Source organism: Adiantum capillus-veneris, chromosome 11 (assembly GCF_014529385.1).
Source record: "Adiantum capillus-veneris isolate H3 chromosome 11, ASM1452938v2, whole genome shotgun sequence".
NCBI classification, from domain to species: Eukaryota; Viridiplantae; Streptophyta; class Polypodiopsida; order Polypodiales; family Pteridaceae; genus Adiantum; species Adiantum capillus-veneris.
The window spans coordinates 125565583-125581704 of NC_140941.1; the positions used below are offsets into that span (position 1 = coordinate 125565583).

The following is a 16122-nucleotide window of genomic DNA, read 5'->3' on the forward strand; positions in this document are numbered from 1 at the left end:
AGTCATATCATAAAACACAAAATGAGATACAATCCGAAAGAACGTAGAAGTTGTCTGGGCTGTAAGGTGGAGACCTAGGCCCCAAGCATCCTACCACCGACATGACATTGATGTAAAAAGTATATGCAAAAAGAAGCCTACCCGTATCTCCGAGATCTAGCGGAGTGTACACTGTAAGACGATAACCATCATTGGTGCCGACTTCACTACCCTCAGCGCAGTTGCTACAATGACTTCAGTTTTGTCTCTATTGTCTAAAATTCACATATATGCTGACCCTTGACGAAGTTGTAACTTGTCTTGACTATAGTGACATCATTCAGCACTTTGATAAGTAAGCGCATATAGACTGCACAGTGCAGGCAACAACTGTCACGATTGTGACTATGTTGCAGTATTACATCTCTTCCTAGTTGCAGATACGCGAAGTGCCATGCCAAGGAGGACCCCTGCGCTTGGATGGTCACACCCCTTCGCCCAAAGGACGTGTCTCTTCTACAAAAGCCACACTCCTTCGACGACTGGTCACACCCCTTCGCTCTACGGGTGCGACTCTTCGCCCAATGGTTGCAGCTCTTCGCCGAAAGGATGTGTCTTTACGTCTAAAGTCATGTCTCTTCACCAAGAGACGTGTCTTTTCATTTATATCTCTTCGTCTCCTATATAAGGAGCCTATTGTACTCAGTTTTCAACAAGTCAATCAATCAAACACAGAGTCTTGTTCTAAGTTCAGTTTCAGTTTCTTAAGTCTTAATCATGGGTTTAAGTACTTAATTAAGGATTAGCGACTAGAATCCTTACAACAACCCCCACGTGAGGCTAGAGTCCCTTTAGTTTTTAGGCCTCTAGGGATTTTAATCTTAGGCCTCTAGAGGATCAACTTTCAAGGGATAACTAACATTTTGTAGTGTATAACTGAAAAAAATGTATTTTATCCCCGATTCCCATTTGGCCCCTTTGGCTATTGTCGTTTTGTTCCCACATTCTATGTCTCTCTCTCTAGTGTAGCGTCAGCATCTCTGCCACATTCCCACTCGATGACTTGTCGTCTCAAAAGCAATCTTGGTTTTATTCAGTCTATACATACCTCCATAAGGTCAAAAAAATGTGACCTAAGAGAGGGAAAAGACACTCGCACAAAACACAAAGTTAAGACAAACAAAAGGGAAAGCTATCTTTATACAAAAATTAAGAGATCTTTTCAATACAGCATTTTGTAAATCGTACAAACCAAGAGGGGAAAAGACACTTGCACAAAACACAAAGTGACACACAAAAAACAAAATAATCAGCTATCCTTATCCAAAAATAATTAGCTATCCTTATGGGACACCAAATCTGAAGACAAAATATGAAGATAAAGTATTAGAGGAATCTCAGAAAGAAGCCAAAGAAGAAGAAGCCGATCATGAGATAGATCAGTGTCACGTGACACATCCAACCCTATGTGTCCGTGGACAAGCTACAGCATGACCAGGGTTCAGTTTAGTCAAGTCAGTCTAGAATAGGAAGTGATCTGGCACTTTGTGAGTCTGTTCGCAGACTGTGCATGTCCAGACACTTAGATTAGATGCATATCCTCTGGTTGCACACAGCATGATCATCAACGTTACCATCAGAATCCATCAGGGGAATTTCCAGTGCATTAAACCTACTTTCCCTATTTTTGACATTTTTCACTTATTTATTAAGTGACTTTTGTTGGGAACTAGGTAGGGCAATTTAACTAAGATAATATATAAGCAACCTAGCGCTAGCACTTTCTGGCCAAAGAGGCAGCAGGAGCACAAGCTTAACAGGCAACTTCTCAACAGAACCCCCAAGAGACCTAGCGTTTTTGCGTCACAGCAAAAGGCTGGCGTTTTTGGGCCAGATCAGCAAGCGTTTTTGCACTGGCAACAACTTGGCGACAGCAAGAAGCAGAAGACTCCTAGCGTTAGCAAATTGCACAACGACAGCAGATCATCCCTAGCGTTAGCAGATTTCCACCGCAAGTCAGATTTTCAGCCCTAGCGTTTTTGCATCTGCCAGGCATTTCAGCGTTTTGCAGATCTACCGCGACGGAATCAACACAAGCACCAGTGTTTTCAGTTTTCAGCACTTATACATCGCAGAACAACCCCCGAACCTCACAGATCTCACCTTCTCGCAGCAAATCCTCGCCGCACGCCCAGATTCCGCAAGGTTTACAGATTCAGCCCGGAAAACACACATTTCAGCATCTGCGTTTTCAGCACGTCGTCATCACATCGTCACCATCGACACCGTCACCGACATAAGAGTTAGAATACAGCAGATAGGAGATCCGCAGATTTCAACCATTAGCATTTTCAGATTTCAGCCCGTCTCGCCGTCGTCGACATCGTCGGCAAGTCCAAAGCATTGTAGAGATTTGTGCAATCAATAGTAGACCGCTCTCGCCATAGAGAGTGGGGCCTTCGGAGGAGGGTTTGACAACTTTCCGGTGTCGTATTCTTTTCTCTCTATCTCTCAGTCTCAGCACCTTCACGCACAATGTCCATTCACTTGGTTTGTGTCCATTGCACTCTCTCACTAAAGGAACGGAAGGCTCTCCCTTTCGTAAGTAAAAGGAACCCTTGAGCACGGTTCGAAGCACTCATCTTGAGCAAAGTTCAACATTCATTCCTGTAAGGTGCAGCGGAATGAATGTTTGAACTTTGCTCAAGATGAGTACTCCATAATGTGCTCAATGTTCCTTTTTGTTCTTATGGAAGGGAGAGCCTTCCGTTCTTAATGAGAGAGTGCAATGATCACAACAAAGTGAATGGACACTGTGCGTGCAAGTGTATGAGATTGAGAGATAGAGAGAGAAGAGAATACGACACCAGAGACGTTGTAAAACCCTCCTCCGCTCTAAAGTCAATGCACATTCTCCAAGATCCATCTTTCTTTAGAACCGACAGCACTGGCAAACAATAAGGTGATGTAGTGGGCAAAACAAGACCCTTCTATAGAAGCTCTTTCATTGGGTTCATATTTTTCCTCTTTCTCCTCGGATGACCTTGCATCAGGTTCCCTTAGTTCGTCGGAATCGTCGAATGTGCTATTATCTAATTCTCGTCCTGTTCCGGAATCCTGTGATAATCTGTCATCCGGCTCCTCTGATCCATTCTCTTTATTGGAAGACTCTGACCTTGATGAGGTGGATATTGTCATGTCCATAGGATGAGTCACTGAGCCAGCATGCATCCCAGTTGCTTAGCATATCCCAAATAGAGTCAGACTTCTGTTACAGACAATGCTCTCGAATCTCTTTTGGCAAACCATAGCAAAACCGCTCAATCTGGTCCCTCAAAGTAATCTTTCGAAACGAAGACACTGGCAAATAAGTATCCCAAAACCTCTGGCAATAGTCATCCAATGTGCCTTTCTTAGTCATTCTCAAATGATGCCAAGTTGTGGTGACATCTCTTTCATATTCGCCTAATATCCAAGTTGACGTGAAAATTCTCTTAAATTTTACCCACGTCGCAGGTGTTTCTCTACGTAACAACGGAGTAGACCACCATGACTGTTTGCACCTTGGAGTGTTCCGTGAACCAACTCCCGAGAAGATAACATCAAATTGTTGTATAAACTCAAGGGTTCGAACGGTGCCCTAGTAGCGTGAAAACGTCTCAAACCTGACGGCTTGACCCCCTTCCTTGAACTCCTTGGTCTTCTTGCTCATCTGCTCACTCTCAGAAGAGGACCAGCTCTCCTCCTCCGAGCTGCTAGATGGCCTTCCTTGCCTTCCAGACTTTTGCAAAAATCTACTTTTCTTGCTCTTCTTGCTTTTTCTCCACTTCTTTCGCCTTTCCTTATCCTCTCTGGAACTAGAGGACGGCGAATTGTCGAAACTCTTTGAAGATGAAGAAAATCTAAGTCATCCTCAAAACGAGCACACTTCTTGAATCTGCCTGCCACCTCGAAACTCGATTTCCGACCCAAATAACCAAGGAAAACCACCGATTTCCTTTTCTTTCGAGAGTGCTTTATGCCTTCCAGTATCTGGTTCATCTTCTTTTCAAGAGATTTGTTTAACTCTTTCTGCGAGTACAGCTTCCGCTTTTCTGCACTCATCTGTCCTTTCAGATTTCTTCCCGACTGGAGAGGCCTCATGCCATCCCGAGCGAATCTCATCCATCGGGTAAATGTTGTGTTTCTCGAATCTCAGGTCTCTGAAGTACTTCATCAGTCACGAGGTTGTGGCAACCACTAACCTTAGTTGTTGGTTTCTTTCCCTTGATTTTTATTTGATTTTTGGGACCCTCTTGTTGAAGTCACAAATGGCCGGACATTGTGTGGCCAGTGTGAAACGGCCGATAGCCGAGAGTTTCACCCGCAATCGGAAAGGGCAAGTCGCCACAAGATGGTCGCGCCAGTCGACACTGAAATTCGAGCAATAAAAGGTTGGGCTAGGCTCAGTTCAAAGTCATTTAGGCCCCACGGGACACTAGTTGGTGGACACTAGGAAATTAACTCAAAACGGGCAAACTTGACACATGGCAATAGGAGAGTAACCCGCAGGCCACACACTCTCCAGAAGCCTCATCCATGAGGTGGCACCCATTTAGTGAGGGCTGAATTCTGGAGTTCATAAGTGACTACAGTGTGTGTGTGTGTGAGTAGTGGGTGCATCATATGAGCCCGATGAAGAGATATATGAGCAAAGAAGAGTAGAGTTAAAAGTGGATAAGGAGGCCATAGTTTCCTTCCATGTTGTGGAAAGAGTAAAATAAAGCGTGTCCAATTAGCATAAACAAACCCAGAGATTCCTATATAATTTTAGATGGGCAAAAATTATAGATATTTCTCTATAAGCATAATTCACTGTAAAACTTCTCCACTAAGACAGGACTTCAATAGTTTTGGGAGATTATATTGCATTTCCCACTACATGCAAGCATGCTAGTAAAGAGTGGTGGTGGAGAGCAAGAGGGTTAGTAGCCGCTCTCATCTTGTGTGTGTATGAGAGTAGAAAACAGTTCCCACACCATAGCCATGAACCTAGGAGGGTTGGATGGTGGCCACACAAACCTAGGAAGTGAGAGCAAACGATGGGTAAGGAGTGGTGGAAAAAGGAATAGAAGTTTTGGCCACTCAAAATGGACGGCCACCCCTGTCTATACCTTTTGTTGATTTGAATGTTCCGCATGGTCAAGGATATATGACTGGGCAACTAGAAGAGGATGCGTTCAAGACACAATTGGTTGTTGTTGTGAATGTGTTTTATAGGTTTATGGAATTTCTGCAAGGGCCACCAGTGTCACAGCAGACAAGGCAAGTGTCTCATGAAGTAGAGCCTGTTGAGGCTCAAGCCCAGGTCCCTTGTTTGTCCCAATAGGACAAGGAGCACTCACATGTTGCGAAGTCAGTTGGGACTTCAAGACAACTTCCTTCTGTCCACGAACAGCTTTCCAGGCTATGCAACAGGTTTTTCCACCACCCACAGTATATCCTGGGTATTTGGAGGTGGTGGCACGAGAGTTGAAAGACTATTAGTTCTCTTCACAAAGGGCTTGAGAAATGAGACTAAAAAAAAGGAGGATCTGTGTTTCAAAGCATGGCTGGTTATGCACCTAGAAACCAGCAATATATGCCGATAACAGTCTTTGGGGGTATGCAAAGCATGATGCCAAACCCCATGTATGGTAATACTGGCATGCAACAAGGGTTTCAATGCAACCAGGGCCACTTTGGGGTGCCACACGGAAATTTTGGTATGGCTGGTTTTTCCAACCTGCAGGCACATATGGCACTAGTGACGCAGAATGTCAATGGTCAAGGGGCGCCGATGATCCCTATTACAGTGCCCATGTTGCAGACGCTTCCCTGTAATAATTTGGGAGCACTGGAAAAGCCAAAAGCATACAAACTTACAAAGAAGGTGGTGAAGCTGTCCAGTTTGATACTGTCCGCGGCTTTGAGGATAAGACAAAGGCTCTTACTTTCCTCTAGCAATTTAATACAGCTTATGCAGGGGGGAATTTTACAAAGGCCTCCAAGGTTAGGAAAGCTCTCACTTCCTTGAAAGGCAATGCGCTTACATGGTGGACAACATTGTTGATGCAAGGACAGGCACCCGCCACATGGGTATACTTCAAGCAAATATTTGCATCTGCATGGCTATCAAATGAATTTGAAGCCGATGTCACGATGGATTGGCACCAACTCATTGCGGCTACTTGCAAGAGCCTACATGAGTACAATCGGAGGTTCTGTAAACAGATTGAAAAGTATTGTTGTGGACTGCCTAAAGGGCTTCGAGACTACTATACAAAGAACAGAGTGGCTACCCTCACTCAGCTTATGGAAGTTGCCAACACTAATCATGAATGTTGAAAGGAGAAGACAATGGATTCAAGGGCAACGTGAAAGGGGCCAGCCCAAGAAATATTCAGCAAAGAAGACCAATGCAAAAGCGGCTTCTAAAGCGTCACAAGGGTCAAAAAAGAAAGGAAAAGCTCAAGACTCAACCGAGACGTCTGACGGACAGGCCAAGAAAAAGAAAAGGAAGCCTTTTGTGCGCACGTCCGTTCAAGGAGAAGAAGGCTTTAAAGGCTGAGAACAAAAGCTTTATATGTGAGCAGCTTGGCCATTTTGCTGCAGATTGTCCCCAAAGGAGGAGGCCAGCTGACGCAGAGGACAAAGAGGACAGGAAAGGCAAGAAGCCCAAACCCACGGCAGGTTTAGTGCCAGACATGGTGGGTGATATGCCAAACTTAGATGCCAGTGAGTTATGTAGAGCGTGGGTAAGGTCAGAGACCAGATAGCACTTATCTTCTTTGATCCAGGTGCTAAAGCAAACTTTATCGCACCGAAGTTGGGCATCAAAGCTGAAGAGATGGGGTACACAGCAGAGGTAGGGTTGGCATGTCCTCGCCACTTAGAGTGTGTTATGCCTATCATTAGAAAGTTGTCTACATATTCAGTCATATGTGGACACAGAGGAATTTTACATCATGCCACTAAAAGGGTGCGATGCGCTGTTGGGAATCCCATGGATGTTCCGTATACATGGAGTGCCAGATGTCTTCAACAAGAAGATAACCCTTCAACATACGGGCAAAACTCACATTCTGGATATAAAGCTCAAAGGGGAGTCTGTCCCTATTGTATCTGCTTCGGCTATCACTTCTATAATTAAGAATCATCTTTCTGCGTAATTGATTTTGCACCTGATGTTTCAGATAATTGTCAGTCAAATTTATGTGTTAGATAAAGAAAGGTCAACATTTTTGTGAGAGTTTAATGACTCTTTTTCTGACTCATTACCGTCTCGGTTGCCACAGGAAAGGCCTGAAGATCATGCGATAGATTTGGTGCTAGGTTGTAGCAAACCAAAAAGGCCTCTGTACAGGGTTAGTGCGGTTCAGCAGAAAGAGAATATGAGCCAAGTAGAGGAGCAATTAGAAAAAAGGTTGATTCAACCTAGTTCTTCACCCTTTTGCTCCCCAATGCTTCTAGTGCAAAAGAAGGATGGCTCTTGGCATGTGTATTGATTATCGTGCGTTGAATAAGAATACCATCAAGAACAGGTTTCCTATCCCAAGGATTGATAATATTCTTAACCGACTAGAGGGTGCTACAATTTTTAGCAAGATAGACCTTAAGAGTAGGTACCATCAAGTTCGCATAAGGCCAGAGGATGTACACAAAACTGCGTATAGGACGACATTTGGTCTCTATGAGTTCTAAGGGATGCCGTTTGGTCTTACAAATGCTCCTGCTACATTTAACAAGATGATGGATCAGATTTTCCACCCACATCAAAAATTTGTTGGCACATTCTTTGACAACATGATAGTCTACTCAAAGAATGAAAAGGAGCATAGGCATTACTTGACCATTGTCTTCGAAGAGCTATGTAGTCACAGGTTGCTTGTTAATCCTAGGAAAAGTGAGTTCTTCTTGGAAGATATTCACTTTCTTGGTCACATAGTGTCAAACGATGGTGTCGAATGGATCTTGCCAAGATGAAGCAATAGGACATGGTCAGATTTGAAGACTGCATGATGTCCATAGCTTCTTGGGCTTATGCTCTCACTAAAAAAGGTTTATTACGAACTTTGCCGAGATTGCTTCACCCCTACATGCTTTGCAAAAGAAAGAGGTCACTTTCAAGTGGACAAAAAAAGAGATTTCATCTTTTAATCTCTTAAAGGAATAATTGTTTTACCAGATCTTAGGAAGTCATTTGTGGTCCAATGTGATACGTGTGGCAACAGTATTGGGGCAGTGTTGATGTAAGATGGTCGGGTAGTAGCTTATGAGAGCAAAAACTTGCAAGGATCCAAAAAGACTATGCAAACCTATGAGAAAGAGCTACTGGCCATGATTCATACACTTTCTAGTTGGAAGCACTACCTGTTAGGTGTTGATTTCGTTGTCTAGACGATCATCAGACCTTGCGATACTTCTTGATGCAGCCAAAGTCATCCGAAAAGCACATGCGATAGGCAAACATTCTCTCTATGTTCCATTTCACATTCTGCATGTGGAAAGCAAGAAGAATATTGTGGCCGATGCGTTATCAAGAAAGCCACAAATTTCAGCTGTGTCGATTCCTTAACATCATGAGCTTGATGACATGAAGGAACAGTATGCTACTGATGAAAATTTTGCAAAGATCTTTGAGCAATTGTAAGATGGTTAACGCCATGAGCACTGCCTCCTCAAGGATGGTTAATGATGATGCATGGCAGACTATCTATCACTAGGCCATTGCGACATAAGTTATGGGGCACGTTTGGACAACTTGGTGAGAGTTAGGTGAAAGCGTTCAGATCGTTTATTTGCAATAAGAATAACGAAATACCGTAAGGGCTGCCAGTCTTTGGGGCCTATAGGGTGTCACTGTCTGCTTGGAAGCACTATAGCTCCCAAGCCGTGTTTTCATTTGAATTGTTGAATTCCAATCATCACAGGTTTATTTGCAAAGTGTCGTAAAGTTTTTCAAGTAAAGATTCAGGTGAAAGCTAAAGTCTACTGCCCTACGGGCCATTTCCATCATCAATCTTTTAATATATGTATCAACCTGCAGTTGACGTTTGTACTCCACTCTAGCAAACTTCCCTTCCGAAAATTTGCCTAATTCTTCATTCTTTTCTTCAATTCCTGCGCTGGATTTCAACTTTTCTTTGCTTGCCCACCAAGAGATGTTATCTCTGTCAGACTCTCCGCGAAAACCCATGTGTACTCTTGGGTTCTTTATTGCTTATGCCCTTTAAGACAGAGCGATGAAGACGAGAGCACGCTTGATGCGCGATGGACGAAGGGTGGGAGTGGCTAATAAGTCCAAGGTCAAGGCACGAAAGAATCTTGACTACTCTGTTAGATTCTCCTCGAAAATCAATGTGCGCTGCTGAAGGGATCGGATCCTTCGTAGAAGAAGAATCTTTCTAAGCTCTGATATCACTGTAGCAAGCTTGGACACTCCAAGCGAGAAATCAATAGCAACACACAAAGAGAAACTTCAAAATCATTGATCTTTAATAGAGAGAGAGAGAGAGAGCGTCGACACGGCACACCGGACTTCCGCACCTAGAAGCATTGGCCGTAGAGACTCGCGCCCCTTTCGATATCTCTTTATCATTGATCATTGCAAAGTACAACTCCTGAGGGACCTCTGCTGCTCTTAGACTCTACGTCTTGATGCTCTACAGAGTGAGGCCCCGGGGGCTCTTTATTCTTACAAGGGATGCCCAAAAGCAGAGCTCCAAAAGCAAGCAGGTTCAAAAGCACTAAGCCCAAAAACACTTGATCCCAAAAGCTCGCGTAAAACTGCCACGTCAACAGTCGAACGCAAATCGTTGAAATCCGTACATCTTGCCGCATGGCACCTGCAATGTAAATCACGAAAATTCATATGACCTTGCCACGTCATCATCTATACGATCTACCACGTCAACATTTCAACGCATTTTACGGAAACCTCTCCCAGAGCTCAAGTTTTTGGTCTTTAGGGTTTAAGGCCCTATAAGTTCTTCAAGTTAGTCCGTTCAATCTCTCCTGTCCCCTCGACCCTTTCTTTGCCAGTTGGTCATGCCACGTCATCACTTTGTGACACACCCACCTTCTTGTAGTAGGATGTCTCGTTGGTGTTAAGTCAAACGAGGTCATGCCGATTGAGTCGAGTTGTCACAAGAATCCTAAGAATTTTTTTGTTATGGTCGAGGATTTTGAGTGTTAGTCGATTGCACCTTCAAATTTCCTTTCATAAGTTTGTAACCAACCGCAGCATGGTCCATCAGTTCTTGCATAGTAGACACTTGTTTAGATAGACTGTAACAGGCTTGGACACTCCAAGCAAGAAATCAATAGCAACACAGAAACTTCGAAATCACTGAACTTCACTTAGAGAGAGAGAGAGAGAGTCGACACGACACGCCGGAGTTCCGCGCCCAGAAGCGCTGGCACCAAAGATTGGCGCCCCTTTCGGTATTTCTTTATTATTGCTCAGAGCCAAGTACAACTCCCGAGGGTCCTCTGCTCTCAAACTCTGCGTCCACATGCTCTGCAGAGTGAGGCCCCAGGGGCTCTTATAAACTTACAAGGGATGCCCAAAAGCAAAGCCCCAAAAAGCATCATGATCAAAAGCACTAAACCCCAAAAGCACTAAACCCCAAAAGCATCTGCTACGAGAAGCTCACGCAAAAGTGCCACGTCATTAGCCTAGCGCAAATCACAAAAATCCGTACAACCTGTCACGCGTCATTTCAGCCCATTTTACGAGCTTCTCCTCAGAGTTGAAGCTTTTGGGCTTTAGGCCCCACAGCCAATGCTCATAAGTTCTTCAAGTTGGTTGGTTCAATTTCTCGTCCACTAGGCCATTTCTCTTCCATTTGGTCATGCCACGTCATCACTTTGTGACATTCCCCCCTCTTGAAAGAATTATAATCGCCCTCAATTACGCTTGCAAAACAACCAAAGACAGAAACTTTCTTCAGTAGACACCGACTCTATGTACTCATGCACCAGACTCCACCAATCCAGCACTTCTCAAGAGACATCGGTCACTGATCAATCACATTTCTGTCAAGTGTCTCAAATACAAATCTTGATCATTGTAACCATCACATCTAGACCACGTTGATCTTTCACAGATGTCTTCATCTACTAAATCTTATTACTATCAGATTCATATCTTTTCATTTCACATTTTAATGAAGCAAACCATGCCCATGACAAGACAGTACATCCACATAGCATGCAGTCCACAAAATCACACACCGTTCACATGAACACCGTGTTTTCAATCATTCAATCTAGCCATCTCATTCCGTCCAAAACTCTTGATGCACCTAGATCACTGTGCAGCCATCTCATCCTTCCGAAACTCTTGATGCACTCACAACAGTATCCTGTCATCTCATCCAGACAGACATCTTGATGCACTCGAATCTCATTTAGTTCACCATTCACTTACGCATCACATCTAGATCTCACCGATCTTTAACAAGTGTCTGTATGCGCTAAAATTCAAATCACATTCATTCTTCATTCACTTAGCCATCACATCCAAATTTCACCGATCTCTAACAGACGTCTAGATGCACTAAGTTCAAATCATTCATCAAACAAAATGCTGCAAACATTTCATCTTTCTTTGCATGTGTCTAACAATACACACATGAAGAGCACATGTATCACTTCAATCAAGACATTTTCAGATCACTACACACGGTTCATAAATAAATTCATTCCGCAAAATATTGTCAGCTTGTCACTACCCTAAAATCTCAAAGAGAAATTAGTGACTCTATTCAATCTAGGAAATCTGTGACAAGGGAGTGGAGTGGCTCCCCTCTTGCACAATCCGCATCGCACCAGATTCAACATGCTGATTCATCGGTAACTTCTAGCATAGACAGTGCTAATAGCCCAAAAGCTTCAAGGTATAGCTCTCTCTGAAGAGAATTTGCGAGGTTCTCTTCCTCCATCCACTTTGCATCAAGGGCCAAAAAATACGTTTGACCAAATTATCCACTGGACCTTGTCACAAGACGGGCACCACGTGCCAATAGAAAAGAACAGACTGAACAAACTTTTAGCACTTCAGTAACAATTGAACTGAAAGAGAGACGACACCTAACACGGAGTGGCGGAATTCCACTCCAGAGAGTATTGGCCCCAAACCTTGGCGCCCCTTTCGGTATTTCTTTATATTGCATCAACACAATACAAGCCGGTACTCCAGACTCTACACCTTCTCCAGGAAGCATGCCATAGAATGAGCCCTTAGCACATATTTAAAGGCCCCTGGCCTATGAAAAGCAGTTTACATGAAAAGCTTTCAAACTCAAAAGCTTCTGGTCCAAAAGCAATGCCAAAAAGCTGTCAGCGTAAATCACGGAATTCCGTACAGCAATCAACGCAAAACGCGAAAATCCCTACAGTTTGCCACGTCATCATGTCAACGCAATTTCCGGAATTTCCATACAACTACCATGTCATTAGCTGCCACGCAAGACTTTTAGTGTGTATGGGTCCAGCTTTATTTTAATCCTTTATGTGACTTGGGGCCCCATCGGACAGGGTCCCGTAGGACTTCTTCTTAGGGTTTAGGCCCCTCGGCCAACATCTGCAAGTTGGCTCCCTTCTTCAAGGCTTTGACACGTAGCAGTTTGTGACATCTACCCTTCTTGAAAGAGAGTAATTTTCGAGGGTCATTCCGAGGGACAATCAATTAGCTCTTTTTGTTCAGGAGTTAGCTTCTCCTTTCGGCTCTTTTGATCAAGGAGTTGGCTTCTCCTTTCGTCCAGATCGGAACTCTTGATAATCCGGCGTAGTAAAATTAGCCATCACACCCAGACCGCACTGATCTTCCACGGGTGTCTTGATGCACTAAAACTACATACCCAAGCAATCTCATCCAATTAGGAATATTGAGTGATTGACACATCCCCACCACAAATGCTCACATATGCATGTTACAAGACAAAGAAACATAAAGCCGTTGATGAAAACTCCTCCCGCATAACCTAACAAGGTCCAAGCCGGGAAATATTCAACAACTCCCTCATCACTCCTCCCGCATAACCTAAAAAGGTCCGGCCCGAGAGATATAGAGGCGTTTTTACAACCAAACGTCCCCCAAGACCGCAGGCTGCGTCATTTGGAGGTGCTAGAGTAACCATTGCTCAAACTTCTTAATACTCCTCCCGCATAACCATCTAGGTTCGGGCCAAGAGTCACAACAACAATACTCCCCCCGTAAATAACCACAAGGGTTCGGGCCATGAGTATGAACAAGCATTCTCAAACATCATTTCTCACTACTCCACCCGGGAGTAAAATCACCAATCATTGAAACCAGTATTAAAACCAGAGTCAGACATTTCAAATCGGCACCAGAACAGGTTCAAAACACATACCATCCATTTCAAACAAATTCCAAACAGGATCACCAAACAAGTTCAAACAAAACTCAAACTTAAAAAGCAATCTCGACATCAGCCAAGCTCGAAAAGTCGACTAGCTTTGCATCCTGAAACCTGCATCAAAAATTAGAATTTCGTTCCTTCCATAAGGTCGTAGACAACCACAGCATGGTCCATCAGCTCTTGGACAGATAGTGTTCCTGTGGCAGCGATGGTAGTCCCAAGCCATAGCAATCACACCGAACCTCCAAGGTCATCAGCTCGTGAAAAGACATTTACTGAGAGATGTCAAGAAATTTCAAAATATAATCTGCTAGGGTTTTCGTGGCAAGCATTTAAGGACACCCCACTCTACCAGAAGTTGCACTCCAAAAGAAGATGTTAGAAACCATACAACTTCGGGCAAAAATTTTCTTGAAAGCTTGCCAAGTCCTTGAAAGTGTGCGGCTTGGTAGCTATAGACATCAGCATCTGCATGCCACTGCTTCTAAGAAAAACAGTGACTCGAAACAAATATGGATCCTTCTCTTGCAAGTGATCTTTATGGCTTATACCCTGTAAGACATGAGCGGTGAAGACGGGAGCGCGCTCGATGCGCGATAAAGTAAGGGCGGGAGTGGCTAATAAGTCCGGGGTCGGAGCACAAAGCTAAAATTTCCAATGAACTTTTGAAAGTGCAATCTTGCTCTGTATGCTCCTTGGTAGGAGCGGTATGCTTTCAAAAAAGCACACGCCTGATGCTCTAATACCACTGTCACAAGACGGGCACCACGTGCCAATAGAAAAGAACAACCTAAACAAACTTTTAGCAGTTCAATAACAACTGAACTGAAAGAGAGAGAGAGAGAGAGAGAGAGAGAGAGAGAGAGAGAGAGAGACGACACATGACACAGAGTGGCGGAATTCCACCCCAGACAGTATTGGCCCCAAACCTTGGCGCCCCTTTCGGTATTTCTTTATATTGCATCAACACAGTACAAGCTGGTACTCTAGACTCTGCACCTTCTCCAGGAAGCATGCCAGAGAATGAGCCCTTAGCACATATTTAAAGGCCCTTGGCCTATGAAAAGCAGTTTACATGAAAAGCCTTCAAACTCAAAAAGCTTCTGCCATCTAGTCTGTCACCAACGTGTGACTACTATCTATCCTTTTTGTTGATTTCTTTCTTATTATCTATTTACTTTCACTTTTTGGAAACACCCCTCGGGAAATCTAACTGCCCTGCATTGCATAGCTAGTGTGGAACTGTCCAGAGGGAGTCCAGGCCTGAGGGCAAGAGAGCACTAAGGTTGGACAAGGACTATGGTTAGCCAAGTGGAGTCATTGACTAGCCAAAGTGGAATCCTTTGCTACAAAGGCTACATTTCAGTTCTGGATGTGGCCGCAGTGTACAAAGAGGGTCGGATGACCTAGAAAGATACAATGGCAGCATCTCCTAAAATTTAGGGAACTGCTATTTTGGGACCTGAAAATGTGTTGACGTCATTACCTCCGGAATGACAAGGGAAACATTTTCTTACTCTGCCGTGAAGTCAACTGGGCAACCAGTTGGGATATTTTTAGACGGCAACCCCGAAACGGGAAAATGCTTGTAAATGTGCCAAGTGGCACCTTCTGGTGCACTTGCCTCATGCAACAAGAAGTGGCGCTGAATTTAGGAGGGGGAGAGCCTCATTTTCAGTTTTGTCACAGGTTAAGAGCTATGGAGTGCTTGCTTTCCCTCCTATGTACAGTGCGGTGCCAGGAGTGATGCCCTGCACGCTACGCACTGCCCTCTCTCTCCCCTTTGGCAGTATGTTATGCCCCTCTAGTGGGCTCTTCATTTGACCAATGTACAGTTGTGTGGATTCATGTGCGATTGCCGAGGCAAGAGCCTCTTGCACAGGTACTGGATTAGCTAGCGGCTAATCCCCCCACAGGTATAGGTGAATTCGGAGAGGTTTCACGCCAGAAATCTCGTCCGATTCAAAGGGCAAGTAGCCCTACAGGTGCGGGAGCTCGAGGACTTGCTACGGATGCGACCGGCACGCGAAACGGAGCCCGAAACAGTGAATTACAGCCGGCTGTGTATTTTTGCAGGTTTAGGGTTTTGGCCCTAAACGGACCCTAATACCCCCAGGAGGTTCGGGGACGCAAGGGGACCGCTGTACAGGTGATCTGGCGCATTTTCAGGGCTGAAAACAGAGAATTCAGCGTGCTGCAGATTCTCGCCAGGTTTTGCAAAGTGCCCGTATGCGTCGGGAAAGTCATTTAATGCGTGGGAATACTGACCGTGAAGGGTTCTAGTACAGTTATGCTGCCGAAATCGGACTGGAACAGTGGAAATTCAGCCGAGTTTGTGCGGGGCAGCTTGTAGGGAACCACAGCGTTTATTCCCTCTTTTGAACAATAAAGAAATACCGAAAGGGGCGCCTAAGTTGAGGGCCAATCTGGTGTCCGTCTACTCATACAGGTGCAATCTAGCGGCCTGTATCCCTCTCCCCTTTGTTGTGTCTTGAAAGTACAGGTAAAATAGACGACTAATAATGGGTGAAAGCTAAATCAAGGTTTGAAGTAAAGTCTACCGCCCTTTTTGGATTGACCAGGCCGGTTTCATGGTTCCATCGACGGGATTAAATCACTTTTTCCCATAGAAGTGAGCCTTGGTTAGTTTTGGGCTTCAAGACACAGGGGATCATAGACCAGACACAGGGAATTGCAATTATGGCTGACAGACCAGATGATGTGACTGAAGAGG

General features: G+C 44.4%; 1 protein-coding gene across 8 annotated transcripts in view; it reads right to left on the reverse strand.

Annotated features, from left to right (window-relative positions):
* LOC147447975 (sphere organelles protein-like protein) overlaps positions 1–16122 on the reverse strand; it is a 94894-nt gene that overhangs the window by 68097 nt on the left and 10675 nt on the right. The gene's annotated exons all lie outside the window — the stretch shown is intronic.